Raw genomic sequence first — 19,388 nt, 5'->3', positions numbered from 1 at the left:
CCTGAGCCTAGAAAATTATACTCTCAGTTCCTGTCATTTTATATTTTATATTCATTTCATACCAGCGTTCTAATCAAAATAAACATTCAAAAGCTCTTATAAAAACATGGCTTTAATCTCTCTTTTAAACAAGTGAACCACCTTATCCCTTCACACCTGGTTTGAAGAAAATTCTAAAAATTATAAAATGCATGTGATTGCTTTGAAGGAAAAAACAAAGGGGCAATTAGATTAAATATCATTGGGATAAGCTGCACAATCCAAATGAAATTCCTAAAAGGATTTGTGTAACACAGTTAATAATTTTGAAACATACAACTTAAACAAAAAACGAAGGAGAGCCCCTCAAGTGTCCAAAGATCCACGTAAGCCCACACTTTATAAATACACACTCAGGTATTTTTACTGGCTTATTCCTGCCTTTCAGTAAGGCCATTCTCCTTCACCATAAGTGCACACAAACGTCTGTGTTCCTTAACACTGTCTGTTCTGGTGTCTACCCCACTGAGCTCAGCGAAACCTCTGGAAGCATTGGGCACGTTAAGCAAATGTGCACTCAGATGCAACTGAACATACCCGGATCATCCAACAACATGGAACATGTTTATTTAATGAATTTTCTTTTATATGGAAGTGAGTGACTGATAGCATTGATTAAAACTAGCCAGGCATAAGGGTCATAGGCATTCAGAGTCCAAACTTCCTAAAATATAGCATAATCCCAACTCTTCTGCTTTTTAACATGTCTGGGTAGAGACATTTATTTTATTTATTTATTTATTTATTTATTTATTTATTTATTTATTTATTGCAATTACTTTTCTGTTGTCCCTACATGCCTTCTCTAGAATTCCCAGGGCTCCCTTTGCACGGGAAGGTTGTCAGAAGCATTTGTGTGTGGGATTCTAGAAAAACAAAAGACAAGAGCGACCAACGATACGAAAGTGCTCTCTCACAAAGCAGCTGTAGATTCTGTTTTTGTTGTTTTTTAATCTAAAACACATTATTGTCTCTTTAGAAATGGCCACCAGATTGAAATGGTCAAAAAGATGTCAGAGCCCCTGGACTCTCAAAAGATCATCCACTCTCTGTGATGACGTCTCTCCAGTGATGGTCTTTCACTAGAAATCTCTCACCTATGACTGCTACAAAGACCAGAAGTCATAGGCAGAAAGCAAGTGCTAAGAGAATATCTCCAGCTTCCAACCCTGGGCGTGTAAAAGCTACAAGCAAGCCTTACATTAAAAGTATATAACCTTGGGATCACCCCCAAAGGTAGCGTTTGGAGTCACCTTGCTATCTCTATCCCCCTAATTCTTTAATTAAAATGACCTTCTTCTTTCCAATTTCTTATACCCAGGACTCACTACTCCCCACTGGCTGAGCTTTGTCCTCAGCGATTCTGATTTAAGTGATTTGGGGTGGATCCCAAGCATTGGTGTATTTAAGCTCTCCAAGTGATTCTCTGAGGTCATATTTGAGTCACTGTATCTGCTCTTAACTTGTCCACTACCCTCTTTTAAAAAAACAAGCAAAAAATAGACTAGATCTGAGAACTCATTAGCCTTCCCCTTATTTAAATCCTACAGATTGTTCAATTATGCAGCTAGCCAAATACTTGGTTTGCAAGGCCCTAGAGATTTGGATATTAAAACAAAGTTGAGGATGGGTAACAGGACTTGGTTTCAGATGGTGGGGCTTGGAGGAAAGATCTGGAAAGTTGTTGCTTGCTTCCTTGCCTTAAAAATATACTGGTGATCATGGGGAAGTTACAGTCACAGTGCACAGTTTAGAAAATCAGAATCTGGGGCGCCTGGGTGGCTCAGTCATTAAGCGTCTGCCTTCGGCTCAGGTCATGATCCCGGGGTCCTGGGATCGAGCCCCGCATCGGGCTCCCTGCTCGGCGGGAGGCCTGCTTCTCCCTCTCCCACTCCCCTCCCTGCTTGTGTTCCCTCTCTCGCTGTCTCTCTCTGTCAAATAAATAAATAAAATCTTAAAAAAAAAAAATAGAAAATCAGAATCTGAATCCAGCACCATCCACTAGCAAGTTGTAGAGTATAATTACTTTGTGATTTCAGGCAATGAAGTAATGACGTCTCTTCTAAATCATTCATTCAACAGAGATTTGTAGATTTCCCAAATAAAACTGAAAACATAAAGTGATGGAAAACCACACTGCAGATAACTCTGAGAAGAAAATGAAAGGCAAATAAATGACTAGCCCTTGTCATAAACCAACAATTGCCCATAGACCTGCAGCAAAATTCCTCTTTACTAAGAGTTGTATGAAATCATTTCTTTAAATTAAGGTGTCCTCTGTCCAAAATCTTATTACCTTTTATGAGCTCTGGAATGCTCAGGCAGTGTAATGTTCCACTTTTATTCCTGGATGAAAAAAATACAGGGGAACATTCAGATCAAGTTCTTGGCCTTGGTGTAAAGCAGATTCCTCCTGGACCCCAGCTCTGCACTTGGGACTGAGAGGCCGAAGGCAAGTAACTAACATGTCCCCAGTGCCCTCATCTCTAAACCAAAATAATAACATCCCCCACCTCACAGAGGTGTGAGAGCTCACCTTAATAATGCATGAACACTCAATAATCTTGATTAGTACGATTACGTACTGCTGTTATTATAACTTAGCTTTAACCTACAAAGAAACTGAGGCACAGAGAAGCTAAGGAGCTTGTCCATGGTGACCCAGCAAGGTAGTAGCAAAGCCAAGACTTCAACCTAAAGAATGTGGCTCCAGAATCTGCACTCTTAATCCCTCCCTAGCATTTTTAATATTCTATCATTTCTAGAACTTTCAATAGCACATTAAATGTACACAGCTCTTTACAGCTTATAAAAGATTACACACATGTCATCTTATTTTAACATCACTAGTCTGGAGGAAGCCCAGACAGAAGTTGTTATTGTTCCTATCTTAGACTTCAGGGTGTTGAGCTCAGAGGGTTAGTGCCCTGCCCCAGGACACCAGGTTAATAAATAGCAAAGTAGGGACTCAAACTGTGTCCTGAGTCCTCGGGCAGCATCATCCCCCAGAAAACATGCTGATGGAGCCCAAGATAGCCTGAACTTTTGAGATGATCACACCTAAGGAAGAAACAAGAGTCTATCTTCAAAGTAGATAGGGCTTACAATGCTGCAGAACATTTTCCTCTTAGGAAAGTTATTACAGATAGTCAAGTCTACATAATGAGAGGTTATGATGTGGTGGGGCGAATCCAGTGGTAGCTTTCCACACATCCTGGTAGCAGTTTACAAGTCCCAGCCAATGCTCCTAAGATGGAGCTCATTGTATTAGGTATCAGAGTATTTCCTTTCTTGAGGGTAAAGCCTTGGTGACTGAGATTACTATCATTGAAGGACGGGAAGAGAGATGTGATACAGAGATCATGAGGTCCTTTGAAAGCCCTTGATGCATCATGCTTTTCACCTTGACATTTCCCATCCTCTTCAGATCCACCTACCCGGTATTTTTAGGCCAGAGAAACAAAGATATAATGCTGCTTCAGGGGTCAAACGACATCTATGCTGATATCGTTAGCATCTTAAGCATTTAGGCAAATGGCGGGGGGGGGGGGGGGGGGGGCGTTGCTCAGGATTTCAAACTGTGCCCAGCAGGGCCTTGCAAACCAAGTATTTGGCTAGTTGCATAATTGAACAATCTGTAGGATTTAAATAAGGGGAAGGCTAATGAGTTTTCAGATCTAGCCTATTTTTTGCTTGTTTTTTCAATATTGCAACATTATTAAGACGGTGCTGACATCATTAGCATCTTAAGCATTTAGGCAAATGCGGGGGGTGCTCAGGATTTCAAACTGTGTCCAGCAGTAATGATGTATGCACTGATTTCTGTGCCAAGCCTAGTGGCTGGAACATTGGCTTGGGCCCATATACCCGGCACAGCAAGATGGTTGGCAAAGAGAACTGGAAGAAAGGGCCGTGTTTTTTATTCTGATTTCTGTCTTACAGACAACAAAATCACATCCCAGCCTGAGAGACAAGCCACTTCTCTGAGCTCCTGTCAGTCTTTGAGAAGCACTATCTGGTACCAGATAAAAACTGAGCCTAAGAGTGAGATGCAACTTCTGTCTGGGCATTTTGATCAGATCTTTGGTCTCAGACAGAGCTACAAGTGGCAACGAGTTTGAGGAAACTCTTTGAGAACTTCTTCTTGAACTGTGAGGAGACAGTTTGCTCTGACTGCACAAGGGAGAAAATACACTAAGACTGGTGAGCACGGGAAGAGTAATTTGCCCATCTGCAGACCCAAGGCTATGGGGCATACACCCCAAGTATGCCCTGCATCTTAGTCATTGCCTTCAGCATTCTCCTAACCACAGACGAATGTGATGTGTGGACCTTTGGGGAAACATTTCCTTGCCCTTGTAATATACAAATTTCTTTCAAACCAGGCATTTGAAATAGATAAATTTCTAAATATGCCTTAACATGCATTAAACACATGCAAAATTTAACCCTCAAATTTGAAACATATATTTTGTTCTGAGCTCAGAGGCATATAGGTTGAAGAACTTTTTGCCACAATAGATATGAAACGAGGGTATGCCACTGGTCATGCACTACGATCCAGATCATTGTGATTCAACAGGAATAAAGCTGTTTGCCTTGCACTTGCACATAGCCCACGGTGCTGACACCATCTATTCACATGTCTGTCTCTCCCAATAGACTATAAGTTCAAGACTATAAGGGCAGGACAGATAGGTCATTTCTCTATGTATACTCAGTGCCCAACACAGATTGCTGAATATATATTCATAAATATTTGTTTAAATGGACTGAATTATGAGTCCAGAAACCTACTGTTCTCTTCTGATGCTGCCACTAGGCTCGTGTTTGCAGATCAAACACAAACACCTCTGTGCTTCCTTCCAGCTTGTGGAGCCAGCGACATGGCCATGTGGTAACTATAAGTGCATTTGACAAAATGAACCAAAATGTAATACTGATGCACCTATCTGCTCTGCCCTAGGGTAGAGAATGAGACAAGTTGACTACGCCAGTCATTCTCTAAGTTTCCATGTGCCATGCTTCAGACACTTCATAAACGTTCTCCTCACTTAGCTCTCTGCTCAGAAAAGTCTTCTCTGCCCACCCTTCTAAAATAAGACCTATGCGTCATCTCTAGCAAGTCACCTTGTTTTATTTCTTCATGCCAGAAGTCAACACTTGGAAGTACATGATGGTATACATTTATTTCCCCCAGAATGGGATCTCCGTTGTCTTGTCTGAGTGTGTACAGCCACCTTCCCGTCACCTAAAATTACAGGTGCCCAACAAATAGCTGTTGAATGAATGGGTGGGTGATAGTCATAGCAAGCATTTTAAAAGAGTCTGATTTTGTTTTCAGATATTTCGAATGAAAACCATCTCAGCATTAACACCCAAGTGGGGCAGGCAATGACCTCCACATCTGACAGGTATTAAGAGAAATGAAGTACAATATTATTTTCAGATGGAAGACCCCAAACGCTTAGCTTGGTGGGTGTGTGACTTCACAATGTTAACAAAATATTTGAAGAGTCAGGCACAGGATTCAGTATTCCAAGCTCATGAAACCACTCTGTAGTCACTGATAACCAGCAACAGGCACATAGTGATCTTTGTCTCAGTTAATAAACTACTGTCATGGGTATATGTCAATGTTTTTAGGAAAGCCAGTGTTTCTAGGATTTTGTTCCTCATGACTCATATATACTAGGCACTCAATAACCATTTATTGACTCGATATGATTGATCTCAGTTAAAATATGCTTTGAAAATGTTAACAAGAGTAATGCCCCATGGAACGACCTTTATGCACTCTCAAAAAATACATAAATTTGGAACAAATACTGTACTCGAAGGAATCAAAATTGCAAAGTATATTAATATATGACTAAATTTTAATTCCTTGAATGGTACCTTTTCAAATCCAATCTAAAACGTCTACTATGTCTTTAATCTAATATAATCCAATGAGCTTTAATAAAAAGTTGTTCCCACTAGGGCCAAAACCCAGCTATTCCATTTTTGTAAACTTCTGTGTAAAGGAATGAGCTGAACTAATTTTTTTCTGAATTTTTTATATTTAATCAACAACATCATTGCCAAAGAAAACCACTTTTCAGAAGTCTCTCTATCCTGGTTTATAACTTATAATCAAAAACTGGAATTTTGCATCTGATGGGCTTTAGGGTGTAACATTATACTGTCATATTTTTGATGCTATAGTTAAAAGTAAGAGATAGTTTCCATTATAAAAATTTTCCCATAGCCTGGTTACCCAGTGAAAAAGATTTTCCTATAAAAATGGTCTTTCCAATTCATAGGTTAGAAATTATTGTGGGTAATTTTTTTTAAGGAACATCAAAAATTTTTGATTGGCTTCAGATAACTTTCTGCATTCATGTAGTCCCATCAGTGATCTTAAGGTGTATATAAAAGGATAAGGCAGTGTGATAACAATGACCATGCAGACAAAGAAATTACAACTTTAAAAAAAAACGAACAAACTTGAGGCTTCAAACCCTTATCCTTATCCAGTTAGAGCTGTATGGATTAATTTCAGCTATAACTGATTCTAAGCAGCAGGAGAAAAATTGGAGTGGGGGCACAAATATGAGGTCCAGAACAATCCAATCAACTTGCAATATCACAGATATATGACAGTGGATCTTACAAAAATCTACTTCAGCTCTGGACTTCGACCCTTGGTCCCTCAGGGTGATAAGGATGCTTGGAAATCTGATCTGTCCCGACAGGGTAAGGCAACCCTCTATGACCTTCCCAAAGCCCTGCTGTGCCCATGGCTCAGAGGCCAGCACACTTCACCCTGAACTGTGAGCTTCCTTTAATTGTATACTTCACTTTCATTTTCCCTTACAGTCCTGGTTTGGGGAACTTCTCTGTCTGTTCTGTTCTGTTCTGAAAACTGGTAATGACCCAAGTGTCATCCATAGGGGACTGGTTCAATAAGACGTGTGACATCCAAACAATGGTAGATCTGCTGCCTTTAAAGAAATGTGTTAGATTGATACGTACTGATGGGGGAAAGGTTCAAGGTATATTATTAAGTCTTAAAAAAGAAGAATGCAAGTTGCTCTAAAAAGTTCTAAATCTATACACATGCATATACTAATAGATGCATGGAGCGGAAATCTGCAGGACATTATACACTAAATGATAAATAGTGGTCATCTGCAGGCAGTGTGTGACAAAAGAGCATGGACCACAAAGAACTTTCATTTTCTATGTGATAAGGTCTTGTAGTTTTTTAACTGTTAGAAATCTGTATAAATTTTGTAATCAGAAAAAAAAGTTTCTAAGATAGTAAAAAAAAGATTGATATAAGACTTTGGGACATTATATAATAAACATAGGAGGGTGAATCAAGTCTGAACACGTGGGCAAACCTCTATAATATCTATAACTGGAATTTAGAAGTCCATGGGCCCCTGAAATTATGTGAGAATTTTTATGCACGTTTGCATTTTCTGGAGAGAGGCTCCATACCTTTCATCAGATTCTGGGAAGTGTCAGAGATCCAAAAGAAGGTCACAAACCATGATTCTAGCAGAAACCAAGAGAGTTGTTCCATCCTTCCATTCATTTTTTATTATCATCTTATCATGAAACATTTTATTACTGCTTAATTTCATAGTTCTTGCCAAAGGTAAAGTCTATAATCAGCACCAAAGTATAAAATCCGTAGTTCTTGGTCTCTGCCCTTCCTTAAAGAGACTTCCAATGCCTTAAGAACAATCCTAAGAACAGGATAAAAAGTCACACCTGGCTGGCCTTGGGGTAGGAAAACTCCTAACAGGCACTGAAACTCTGTAATTGTTCAGGACTTGAGGACAGTTGTCCAAGATGCTAATAGCCCTCCATAAAGGGCAAAAATTTTCTCCATAAAGATAAGGGATTTGTGAAATGGGGGTGCGGAAGTGGGGAGTGGGGTACAGGGATTGGGGGAAAGAGTGGAGAAGAAGTCATAGTTGCATTTAAATTAAGGCAACTCCGGGAACCCCAGGGCAACCGAGTAGCTCAGTCAGTTAAGCCTCCTACTCTTGGTTTCAGCTCAGGTCATGATCTCATGGGTCCTGAGATCGAGCCCCGCTTTGGGTTCTGTGCTCAGCAGGGAGTCTGCTTGAGGATTCTTTCCCTATGCCCCTCCCCCACGCATCCCCCCTAAAATAAATAAATAAATCTTTTAAATTAATTAATTAATTAAAGTAACTCCATTGGATGAGTGGGGCTAATTTCATCAGCAAAACAAAATTCAATGCAACATCATTATCTGTTGGCCTTAAATTGCTCAAAAGAGCCTTCAATCATAAATGTATATTAAAATATAGAGCAAAATTCATGTTGCTTTGGTCTATATTAATATTGCGTATATTGGGGTTACCATTTATGTAAAATCTCAACTTCTGATGACTTTTGTAAAGCTGACTACCCAAAATCCCTGGGAAATACATGAGTCCATAAAACGTTTAACCATCTCTACCTTGACTCCACTGACAGTCTCCAGAATCAGGTCCATTACAGAGTTTCCATAAACCTTAAGATCAAGTGTAGATCAATAACAATTTGTAATTTAAGTAAAGAACCATAGGTTATACCTGCACTGGCCAAATGAGGAGCATTATCGGTGAAAATTAGGAATAATACTCTACTTTCCAAATGTGCTTTCCAGGTGGTTTATCACTGTCAAAATAGGCCAATTGTGAATTTAGTATGCAATTAAAGTGTCAGATACCCCGGAGTTCTAGTGCTGACATTACCTGACTGTGCAGGTTTTACAGGCAGAGAAATTGAAGGGGTTCACATAATCCACCAAAGCCCATCACTAACCACTATCACCTAATTGTACCAGTATCTGCCATATGCAAAGCAAAGAACTAGGCACTATACAAAACAGAAATGGGCTCTCCAGGAGTTTGATGAGTTAGCTAGAAAAATAAGATATATATATTTATAGATAAATATATGTAGTGAAGATAAGGATTTTATAATAAAATGCCAAAATGACGGTAGGTGAAAATAATTCCATGCTATTGGAATAAAAAGACATAGAGAAATCACATCTCCAGGAGTGATGAGGATGAATCTTATGAAGAAGGGAGGGTTTAAACTAACTCTTAAAGAAGGAATTGGATTTTGAAGGTCAAAGTACTATCTGGGTAGATTTACAGATTAAGGCAACATTGTGGCCAAAAGTTGGAAGATGGAAGCAAAAGGCTGGGCTGGCAAGAAAGGGAGAGGAGCAGAATGAGCAAACAAGTTAGGCTGAATAGACCAGTCCTGGGTATGGATATAAATAAGCCTGAAAAGTTCATAAAATACTAATGAACACATATTGAGCTCCTACTGTATTTCAGACACTTTAAACGCATTAGTTAATCAAATCCTCACATGAGGTAAGTACTTTTAGTGGCTTGCCTTCATTTTACTCACCTAGTAAATGGTGGAGTCAGGATTCACACCCAGGTTAATGTAAGTCAGAACCTCGGCTCAGAATCACCATATTCTTCTGACTCAAGGGTGGGAGGCCCTCATAGACCAGGCTAAGGAATTTAGGTTTCAGTGTCAGGTGTAAAAATGGGAGCTATGTTATCTGATAACCCACTGATAATGCCTGTAGGCATGGCTTATCACTACTCTAGAGATTCCTGTGCAAACACTGAATTATCTGATGATTTTTCCAACAATGTTAACTGATGGTAACAAGTATCTGCTGACCAGTTCCTTGACTACAGTACTGATTTACATATTATAAGGTGCTCAGCTCGAACTTTATTAGGAGAATCCCCTGTATTGGTATTCCATCATCATATCTTGTCCTTTTAGTTCCCAGGACTTAATTTTACCTGTTACTCACCTACCACTTCTGCTGGAAATACGGCTCAGGATAATAAACAGAACAATGTGTGTTCCTTTCAAATATTCCCCGAATATATATAAACCTTCTTGCAAGGAGAGCCACTCTTGTCAAATAATACAGTCATCCCTTAAAAACTAATTTCATCTTAGGCTCATGTCTTAAAAATCGATTGGGTTCTTCAGTTACACATGCACAGGATGGGACATCTGGACCCTCCTAGGGGGCAGGGATGAATTTTCCTCTGTTATACTCACAGTAGCCAAATTATTTCTTCTCCCACTATGGAAAACCACAGAAAACTATCTCCTAATGATTTACTGCCCAACCCCCAGACCACAAATCAAAGAATTGGGTTGAGTGAGAAATAAGAAAGAATGGTGGCCACTGGCTATGAGAAGGGGAGTTGAGTGTTTCAGTTTATTTTCTTAAGCCAATTAATGATAAAGCGGCATGGAGGGAAAGAAAGACACAACATGGCCGTGAAAGACTTTTTTTTTTCCAGATAAATGGCCAGATATCAGATTCTGTAATAAGTACTTCCACCTATCAAAACATAAACACACACACACATGCATGCACACACACATACACACACATTAACTTTGCGTTGGAGAAGGAAGATAAAGATCTTAAAAACACAAGATAATATTCAGGAAGCCTTGTGGATATCGTAAAATGTTGGAACTTTGAAGGACTCTTGGAAGTCCTCTAATCCAGACGTTGCAAACTCAGGGTCCATGAACTATACATAGCAGACAGAGGTGTTTCGTTGGGCCTGCAGAATATTGCTTGTTGTTGATTATTTACTTTAACTGAGTCAACACTTTAAAGTAGAGAAAATTTAATAAGAATCCCGATATGAGACTTCTCTTAAAAATTGGAGACCTAGCAGCACTGAGCCCCCTTATCCAAATGGCAGCAGTGAGCTAGAACTGAGCAGCAGTTGCCTCCTTTAGAGGAGGCTTGAACTCAGTCCCCCACCACTCCTTCTTGCTCTAGAATACAAGGCTGGGTGTCAAAAATTTAAATAAAATAGGAGATGGCTTAGTGCTTATCCCCACTTTGCTTCATTCACTTATTGTGCCTGCCAAATCCTATAGACATTTGAGATTACAAGCTGTGCTCTAGTCCATTCTCCTGATTTAGAGAAGAGCAACTCAGCTAGGGTGGTAAAGTGACTTACAGAACTCATTCCACTGGGGCCCCTGGGTGGCTCAGTCTGTTGAGCGTCTGACTCTTGGTTTCGGCTCAGGTCATGATCTCAGGGTCATGGGATCAAGCCCCACTTCTGGCTCCACACTTGGCTTGTAATCTGCTTGAGATTCTCTTTCCCTTTCTCTCTGCCCCTCACCTCGCTCCTATGCATGCACTCTCTCTTTCTCTCAAATAAATAAATAAAATCTTTTTTTTTTTAAGATTTTATTCATTTATTTGACAGAGAGAGACATAGCAAGAGAGGGAACACAAGCAGGGGGAGTGGGAGAGGGAGAAGCAGGCTTCCCCCCTGAGCAGGGAGCCCGATGTGGGGCTCGATCCCAGAACCCTGGGATCACGACCTGAGCCAAAGGCAGATGCTTAACGACTGAGCCACCCAGGCGCCCCCATAAATAAAATCTTTTTTAAAAAATCATAAAATTAAAAAAAAACTCATCCCATTAAAAATAAAATGTTCAGGGATGCCTGGATGGCTCAGTCGGTTAAGTGGCTGCCTTCAGCCCGGGTCATGATCCCAGGGTCCTGGGATCGAGCCCCACATCGGGCTCCCTGCTCGGCAGGGAGCCTGCTTCTCCCTCTTTCTCCCTCTGCTTGTGCTCTCTCTGTCACATAAATAAAATCTTAAAAAAAAAATGTTCATCCACAGGGATTATGGTCTAATGACACTGGAGAATATACATAATTCAATTTAGGCTGTGTGCATACAATGCCAAGATCAGTGGAGCAAGGTTAAAATTTCAATCACTTTATTTACCCAGTGTCCCTCTCCCCAAAAAGAAAGATTCTCCAGTTTTCAGAATAAGTTTACTCCCTATTTTGGCTTAGTATACAGTTTTAATGTGCCCAAATTTATCCTCAGGGCATGATTTATTGAGAAGACAGACAAAATGCTTACTATATACATGCAAATGCTTCTAAAAATGAGACTTTATAAAAAATAGAGTGGAGGGAAAGATGTCTAAAAAATTCCTCTTCAGAAAATTTAACTGATATATTGGAAGGAAAATGACAAATTTGTTGAGTGATCTCTTTTGACTTAGGTACTTTGCATGCATCATCCCAGTTAACCCTCAGAGCAGCCCAAGATGGGTAGTATTACTACTCCCACTTTACAAAGACAGGTACCTTTCAGAGGCACTCGATAATTTGAAGATGACCTGGCTATTCAATCAGGGACCACAGCCAGATTCAAACTCTGATGAGCATGTTTGCAATGTTCCTGAAAGAAGGAAATGTGCCTGGTCCACGTACATGGAGAGATCTCTCTGGTATTTTTACCATAAGCCTGCCCATCGCTGAAGCCGACCAAGTGCTACATAGAAGGACTTTCCCAAATGTCATAATTTGAACAACTCTAACATACAAAATTAATTCCTTTAGGCAAGTTCTTGAACAAGGTTAAGAAAGCCTTGGTTCTTCCTGTTATATATAGTCAGTGACCCCTAGGCAGGTGTTTACTAAGGGGATTAGCAAAATCTCTTTTCTAAATAACATTTCTTCTTAGATTTGTTATAAAAGCTAGTAGTCAAGGATTTGGCTGAATATACAAGCCAAAAGCATGTTTGCTAATGAATAAGAATAACAACTAAAATTAAAATAAAAAGTAATTCAAGAATAAGAGCTTTTGAAGAGTTAGGCATTTGATTAAAAATTCACTTGCTTTTTTTCTATAATGAAACAGTTCCTTAACCACAAAACAGCTTTTATAATAATGCAGAAGAGTATGGTTCCAAGTAAAACACTCCCCCCATTTTAATCATGGCTATTATTTTTGAAAATGAAAATGGCTGAGGTCATTGTAATCTATTTTAGGGTTTGCACGGGTTGGTGGTATTTTTTTCTTGGCTTTGAGCTCTCCATGTTACCAGCTAACTGTTATGGGTTTTGCTATGTGCCCTTTCAAATCCCATTCTTTTTAATAATGTTGTACTTTATACACATAAATTAGAATGAATTCCACTTTCTTTCCTAACAACTCCAGATGGGGTCCACACTTTCAAGAGGACTAGAACTTGCCTTTTTTATTATTATTATTAAGTATGTACTTCTTAGAACAAGTATGTTCCTATCTTCATTAAAATGCTGTGGATGTTCAAATGCTAAGAGATTAGTAAAAACATAGAATTCATGTAGTCCTTTTCAAAATCAAACTGAAATATGAGGATAGCATTTGTGTATCTACTCTTTCCAACTTACAAAGACAGACACACATAAAGAAAATATGCCCAGAAACAAAACATCATCCAGGCAGAGCTGTAGATCTATTGATACCTGTGGATTGGGGAGTCTACAGATATCCATTTAGGACATATACCCTGTAGCACCCAGCAGACAAAATTATCAAATATCTAAAGACACTACAGTTACACATTCAGGCCTCCCTTTTCATGTGATTAATATTTCACTGACTTTCTGAATTTAGCTTGGCTTTTTTATATAATTCGCTATCACAGCACACAGAACAGCCCAAGATCCATCGAAATAGCTCCTACCCAGCCACAAATGAGAGAATGTCTTTACAAAACAAACATATGGTGACGGTCTGCCTGTTAAAATGCCTTAAGCTCTGTTTGTTTGTTTATTTTTTTAAAAAATCAACTTGCAAGCCCAATGTAATAAGATGCTGTAGCTTTTATGAAAGAGGTGAAATAATTTTAAACACAGACACACAATGAGTTTATTTATTTAGAAACTTGTTAAATAGAGTCTGGGAATTCAAATATTCAATGTTGACATTGTACAGAACTGGCCAGGAGCCAGAACCCAGTCTCCAGAGGGACCCATTGGACAAGGAATTCAGGCCTTTCTCTCCTCCCACTTGAGCTAAATAGGTAGAGGCCATTAGTTATACCCACAGCAATATCTGAACCGCACTCGAATTCGCTGGCCTCGCCAGGGCACTTCAAAGGAGGGCAAGTGTGTTTAGCTTTTTAGTGCTGAACTAGAGTGATATGTCACAGTTTTGAAAGAGTTTTCTAAACAGTTTCTTCCTTATGTAGAAACATCTCTGAAGTTTCTTGTATGGCATGTAAGCAAGGATAATTAACAAGGATTATACTTTTTTCATTTACTGGGGAACAAAATATAATACCAATCGGTGTGCAAACGGAGGATCTGGAAGAAGAGGCATGCTGCTTCTGTCTTCCTTTCTCCCTCTCTTGTTTTCTGCTTCATTTGTTTGTCTCCTTTTTATCCTCTTCCTCACACTTGTTCTCACTACACAGCCAATTTCCTTGAGAACTCTCTGGTAAACTAGCAAGGCCAGAAGAGTGGGAAGTGGCAAATGGGGTAGGGAGGGAACTAATGATTCATACTGGGCTGCCCAGATGAAAAGAAAAGCAGACCCCACAGACCTTTTTAGAAAGTGCCTGAAGCAGCGGCTTCCAGCCAAGGAAGGGTTAACCACCACTCCAGAAAAATGTGGCTGGCATCCTTATAGTGTGCCTGTCTCCTCCCGCCGGGTCTCCCCCCAGCCCCTCTCTCCCCCCTGCCGGGGTGAGCGAATGAAGGTGTGCCTGCCCTCCCCACTTGAGTGTTCCTTAACCCCGGACGTGTGAGCGTGTGTGTGCGTGTGTGTGTGTGACAGAGAGAGAGGTGCGCGTGGGTGCATGTGTATACACCGCCAGCGCTCTTAGCGAAGCGGTGCGCCGGCACTCAGCCCCTCTGAGGCTGGAGAGAGAAGATCTGGCCTAAGCTTGAGAGCCAGGAGCTGAGCAGCTGGGGCGGGAGGTGTGGGGGTCCTCCCTGGGTGAGCACTGCCAGGCTCGTACTAGGGCCTCCCCAGCTCCACCCCCTACTACCCAAGAGAGCCCGCTTCCACTGCCTGCGATGGTTTTGAGATGAGGGGTGGGAGGCTGTACCCAGCTTTTGGGACTGGGGCTCTTCTAGGAGCTGAGTTCCTCGGGAACGGGGTGAGAGCCATTGGCCAGAAGGTGACAAGTCAATTTTCTCCACTCCAGGGCCCGCTTCCAGCAGAGGCAAACGGAGGAGGTGCGGGGAGAGGGGGACTGAGCTTAAGGAGACGAGGGCAACAAGTCGTCTCTCTCTTGCCCTCCTTTGCCCTTCTTGCCCCGGGGGTCCCCATCCTTGTCCTCCCTGGCCCAGGCCAGGTCTGCAGCGATAACCTGGCCCCAGCTTCCAAAAATGAAATAAACTCCCAAACGACAAGATCTTTAAAGGGAAACTGCTTACAGAGTTACTACCTTCAACTTTATAAAAGAGAAGAAGGAAGTAAAGATTTCTTAGAATGACGCGTTAATTTCTATTCGATAAGCGTCCTACGTGTTGAATGTCTGTCGGCAGAGGAGGCCCGGGCCAGGGTAGTGGAGAGAGGCCTCCGCTCAGAGAACCTGTGAACTGGGCTACCCCTCCAAGACTCGCTCATGCACACTTACACGCACACTCACACGCACATGGTCGCCAAGACCTGTGACTTCTCAAGCCCCTACAAATAAAAATCTGAAAAAGGAGCCTTTCTTTCCAGCCTTCCTGCCTCTGCATCTAATGAACCGTACCCTTCCACAATGTTTAGGGTGGGGGGGTGGGGATGAAAAGCGTTATTAACCTTCTCCTAAACATAGATTTTTTTTTTCTTTTTTTGGCGAAACACATCGAAATGCTGCAGGAATACTGCGCTCCAAGTGCCAAATGCAATAAAGAAGCCCTAAGCCAGGGTAATGGTCAAGTAATGGCAAATAAACCGCCTTCCTAGAAGGGGCCTCGGGCCTCCGACGGGCGAGGGTTTTTCCTTCTCAAAAACAGTCTGAAATAAACAAGTAAAATATGTTTTTTAAACAAAGCTCTGTATTTCCATCTTTTCTTTTTTAACTATGAAGAAAAACACAAATGGATGGGCATATGGGGAGTGCAGGCTGGAACTTGGGTGCGCGTTTCCTTTGTTATCTTAAGTATTGGGCTGCTAAGGTGAGGAGTTTAAGCACGTGAGGGAGGGTCGTCATCTACCTTACCTATTTAAGAGCCTCTTTTTAAACAGAGATCAAGTGTACAAGTAACAAGTGCCCCCCTCTCCGGGGTCTTGCTAATCGCATCGCCTCTGGGTCTTTACGAGACTTCTGGGGGGCCGGTAGCTAAAGGGGGGTTACACGTTGCAACTCCTTCAGTGCTGTGATTGAAACCCTGCCGGGTATCACTTTAGAAAAGTGGGGTGGGGGTTGCTTCGGTGTCTCGGCTCTATGCAGGCTGGGCAAACCCAACTTGACTTCTTTCCCATCACCAGAAGAAAAAAGTTGCAACTGGCAATTCTGGCACCGCCCAGGTGCTCTCCTAGCTGCCCAAAAAAACCGCTGGGAAGCCTCCCAGCGCTGCCGCAGTCTGCTTTTAGTTTTCTTTTCTTAAAGATGGGAATAAAAGCCAAGGGCTTTAGACAGTACAACTGTCAATCCTCTTGCTTTTCCCTTCTTTTTTGTTTTTAATTAAACGGTTTATTCTTCCCAAATGATTTGCAACGAATTTATCGGTTTCAACTAGTGTGTAAAAAAAAAAAAAAAGAAAAGAAAAGAAGAAAAAAACAAGCCCTATACGTTGGAACATGGGTTGTGCATTCGTTCTGGGCTTAACTTCAGTGGGTACTTTCAGGGTTCAAGGGGTCCTGTACCGTAGCCAAGACCAGGACAGGACTTAGCCACCAAAGAAATTTACAAAAGACAAAAAGAATAACAAGAAATCCAGAAAACTCCTGTTCCTATGTGATTTGTTTCCACTAAAATGTTGACTTTGCATTTTAAAAAAACATAAAGGTATGCTTTTTAAAGTATGCTGGTCACACTGCCTCGTTCTAATCCAGAAAAAAAAAAAGAAAGAAAGAAAGAAACCGGTGCAGACAGAGCGGCGAAGTTTTCGTTGGACTGCACGGCAAGGGGTCACTGACTATCTCTGCCACGCTCAAGGAAACTCACGCACTACGGCGGGGGACGGAAATAGCGCTTTAAAATACAAAAAAATCCCTACTTCTGATATGATTTCCTTTATTACCCAGATTGTAACTGAAGAATTGCATAAAGCAGTGCTTCTGCCCAAGAAAAGCTGCCTGGTGGCAACAGCTGGAGCAGCGTGAGCGAGAACCTGAGGCTCAGCAAGAAAAGTTTGTAAGAGTTCCTATCTAGCTATCAGAAAGCCGCAGTGGCATCCTGAGAGACACTAGAGACAAAAAATGGGTCTCCCACTGGATGAAATGACAAGTATCATCAGATCGGAAAACGAGGTTCAGTTTCTGGATGTTGAGCGGGCTGTGCGTGCGGGAATATTTTAATAGGGCGGCGTACAGCTTGGCAATTAAAATAGTTGAAAAAGTTGCTCAAGAAAATTCGAAGGGTTTTGTGTTCTGCTTTCACTTCGGCGGATACCGGGCAATGAAGCGCAAAGCATTCGGCTTTCATTTCACAGTTTAGGCATGGTTGAAATAGGCTCTCCACGCCTCCCCCCCCCCCCCCAAAACACCGCTCTCGTCCGCCCACCCTCCAACCACACACACACACACACACACTCTCTCTCTCTCTCACTCCAAACCTTTAGCCGGAATTGAAGCCCCCAGGCCTCCAAACATATGTACATTTAATTCCTCATCAGATGAAAATAAAGACATCGGCCACATTTAAAAGAAAACAGAAAAAACGGGTCTTCTACTGGCGCCCTTTGACAGTGTCGCAGCTAAGTGAAATGAACAATATCCAAAAGAGAAACAGATGTACTGATGACCCAAGAGCCCTATATTTAGGTTGATCCCTGAGACCAGGGCGAAAGGAAACGTACTGGGAAGTGAAGGAGTGCTTGAGTGAGGACTGGATGAAGCACTGGAAAGGAGCCTACGATGACACCATCTCACTGGGCTAGACCTCGGACTCCCACTGCCAAAGAAACCCAGCCCGCAGAGGTGCCGCTGCCTTCCGCGCGGCTGCTGCGGGGACCTGGGAGGCTGGAAGGCTTGGGGACGTACTTGGTTCTAATGCGCAAAGGAGGGAGGAGAGATTGGGGATTTTACTGGGGTCCTACCCCACCCCCATCTCTCCTTTCTCTGGTCCCCAAGCAAAACAATTAGTTGTTTTCAGCGAGTGGAAGAGCGAACGGCGGCCTGTCCCCTCCCGAGGCTGCTCCAGCCTCGCGTGCTGACACCTCGAGGAGGAGGGCTTTGGACTGCTTGGGTTTGCTCCGGGTCTCGGCACCTCCTAGTCCCCTTACACTTGCGCTAGAAGCATTTGGACAAACCCAGTCCTGACGCCTACAGTCCCGATTTGGCTTCTGCCTTTCCCGACTCTGTCGGTTCGGCGGACAATTCCAGGCGAAGTCCCCCGACACTTCTGGGAGAAGAGTGGGGGGTGGGGACCCTGCCACCCCTGCCCTGAACCCCATCTCCCCGGTGACCGACGCGGCTCCACGCCGGCAGGCAGGGGGCGCCGGGGAGGGTTAGTGACCCGAGACCCGGGCTGCATCCAGAAATAGAGCGAGAGGCTCTACGGCGCTCTCTCCGCGGCCTAAAGTCCCGGCAGCCCGCCCCCTGGGGGTCACTCGGCGCCCGGCCAGCCTGGATCTCGCAGGCGGGAGCAGGCCCTTTCGGCCCTCTTCTCCTCGGCGGCTGTCGCCGCTGGCGGCGCGCCCTGCACTCCTCACTCTCCAGGCGCTCGCGGGGCCTCTTCTCTCCTCACCTGCCCCCGGCTCCGGCGAGCCGGTAGCTCTGCACTGCCTGTGCCCCCCCACCACCACCACACACGGCGACTACTGCCCCACTCTCGTCTCCCCCACTCCCCACCCCAGTCGTCCCGCCGCGCGGCGCACGCGGGAGAGCACCGCCGAGCGCACAGCGCCCACTACCGCAACCGCCGCTCGGCGCAGCCCGCCAGCCCGCGCAACTTCCAGCGGCCGCCTCGCAACTTTTCCCAACTCCACCACTGCTGCCCGCCGCCGCCGCCACTGCGGCTCCCTCCGAGCCTGCCACCCACCCCAAACCCCAGAAACAAACCAAGACTCGAAAACGCTCCCATCCCCAGCCCGCCTCCCCCCATCCCCCGCTCCCCCTCCCATACCCGGGACTAGCTGGTTGGCCAGAGGCAACTCTCCTCCGCCTGGGGGGAAGGGGAGGGGAGGGGGAGACTTTCTCATCTCCTCTCCCCCCCCACCCCACCCCTTCCCGCTTGCTCTCGCGCGCTCTTCTCCCTCCCACCCCGGTCTTGGCTGCCCCCACCCCCACCCCCACCCCGGGGTTGCCACAGCTGGTCGGTGCGCGGGGCTAAGGGCTGCCCCGGCTCTTCTGGAGCCCAAACCA

At 43.3% G+C, this 19,388-nt stretch overlaps 1 protein-coding gene across 8 annotated transcripts in view; it reads right to left on the bottom strand.

Moving 5' to 3' along the window:
* Window positions 1-19,388, bottom strand: part of MECOM (MDS1 and EVI1 complex locus) — a 541,263-nt gene that overhangs the window by 521,325 nt on the left and 550 nt on the right. The window lies entirely within an intron of this gene.

Source organism: Mirounga angustirostris, unplaced genomic scaffold, assembly GCF_029215605.1.
Source record: "Mirounga angustirostris isolate CCGP_5_RB_7025 unplaced genomic scaffold, mMirAng1.0.hap1 SCAF_1, whole genome shotgun sequence".
NCBI lineage: Eukaryota > Metazoa > Chordata > Mammalia > Carnivora > Phocidae > Mirounga > Mirounga angustirostris.
This window is presented reverse-complemented; position numbering and strand designations above follow the sequence as displayed.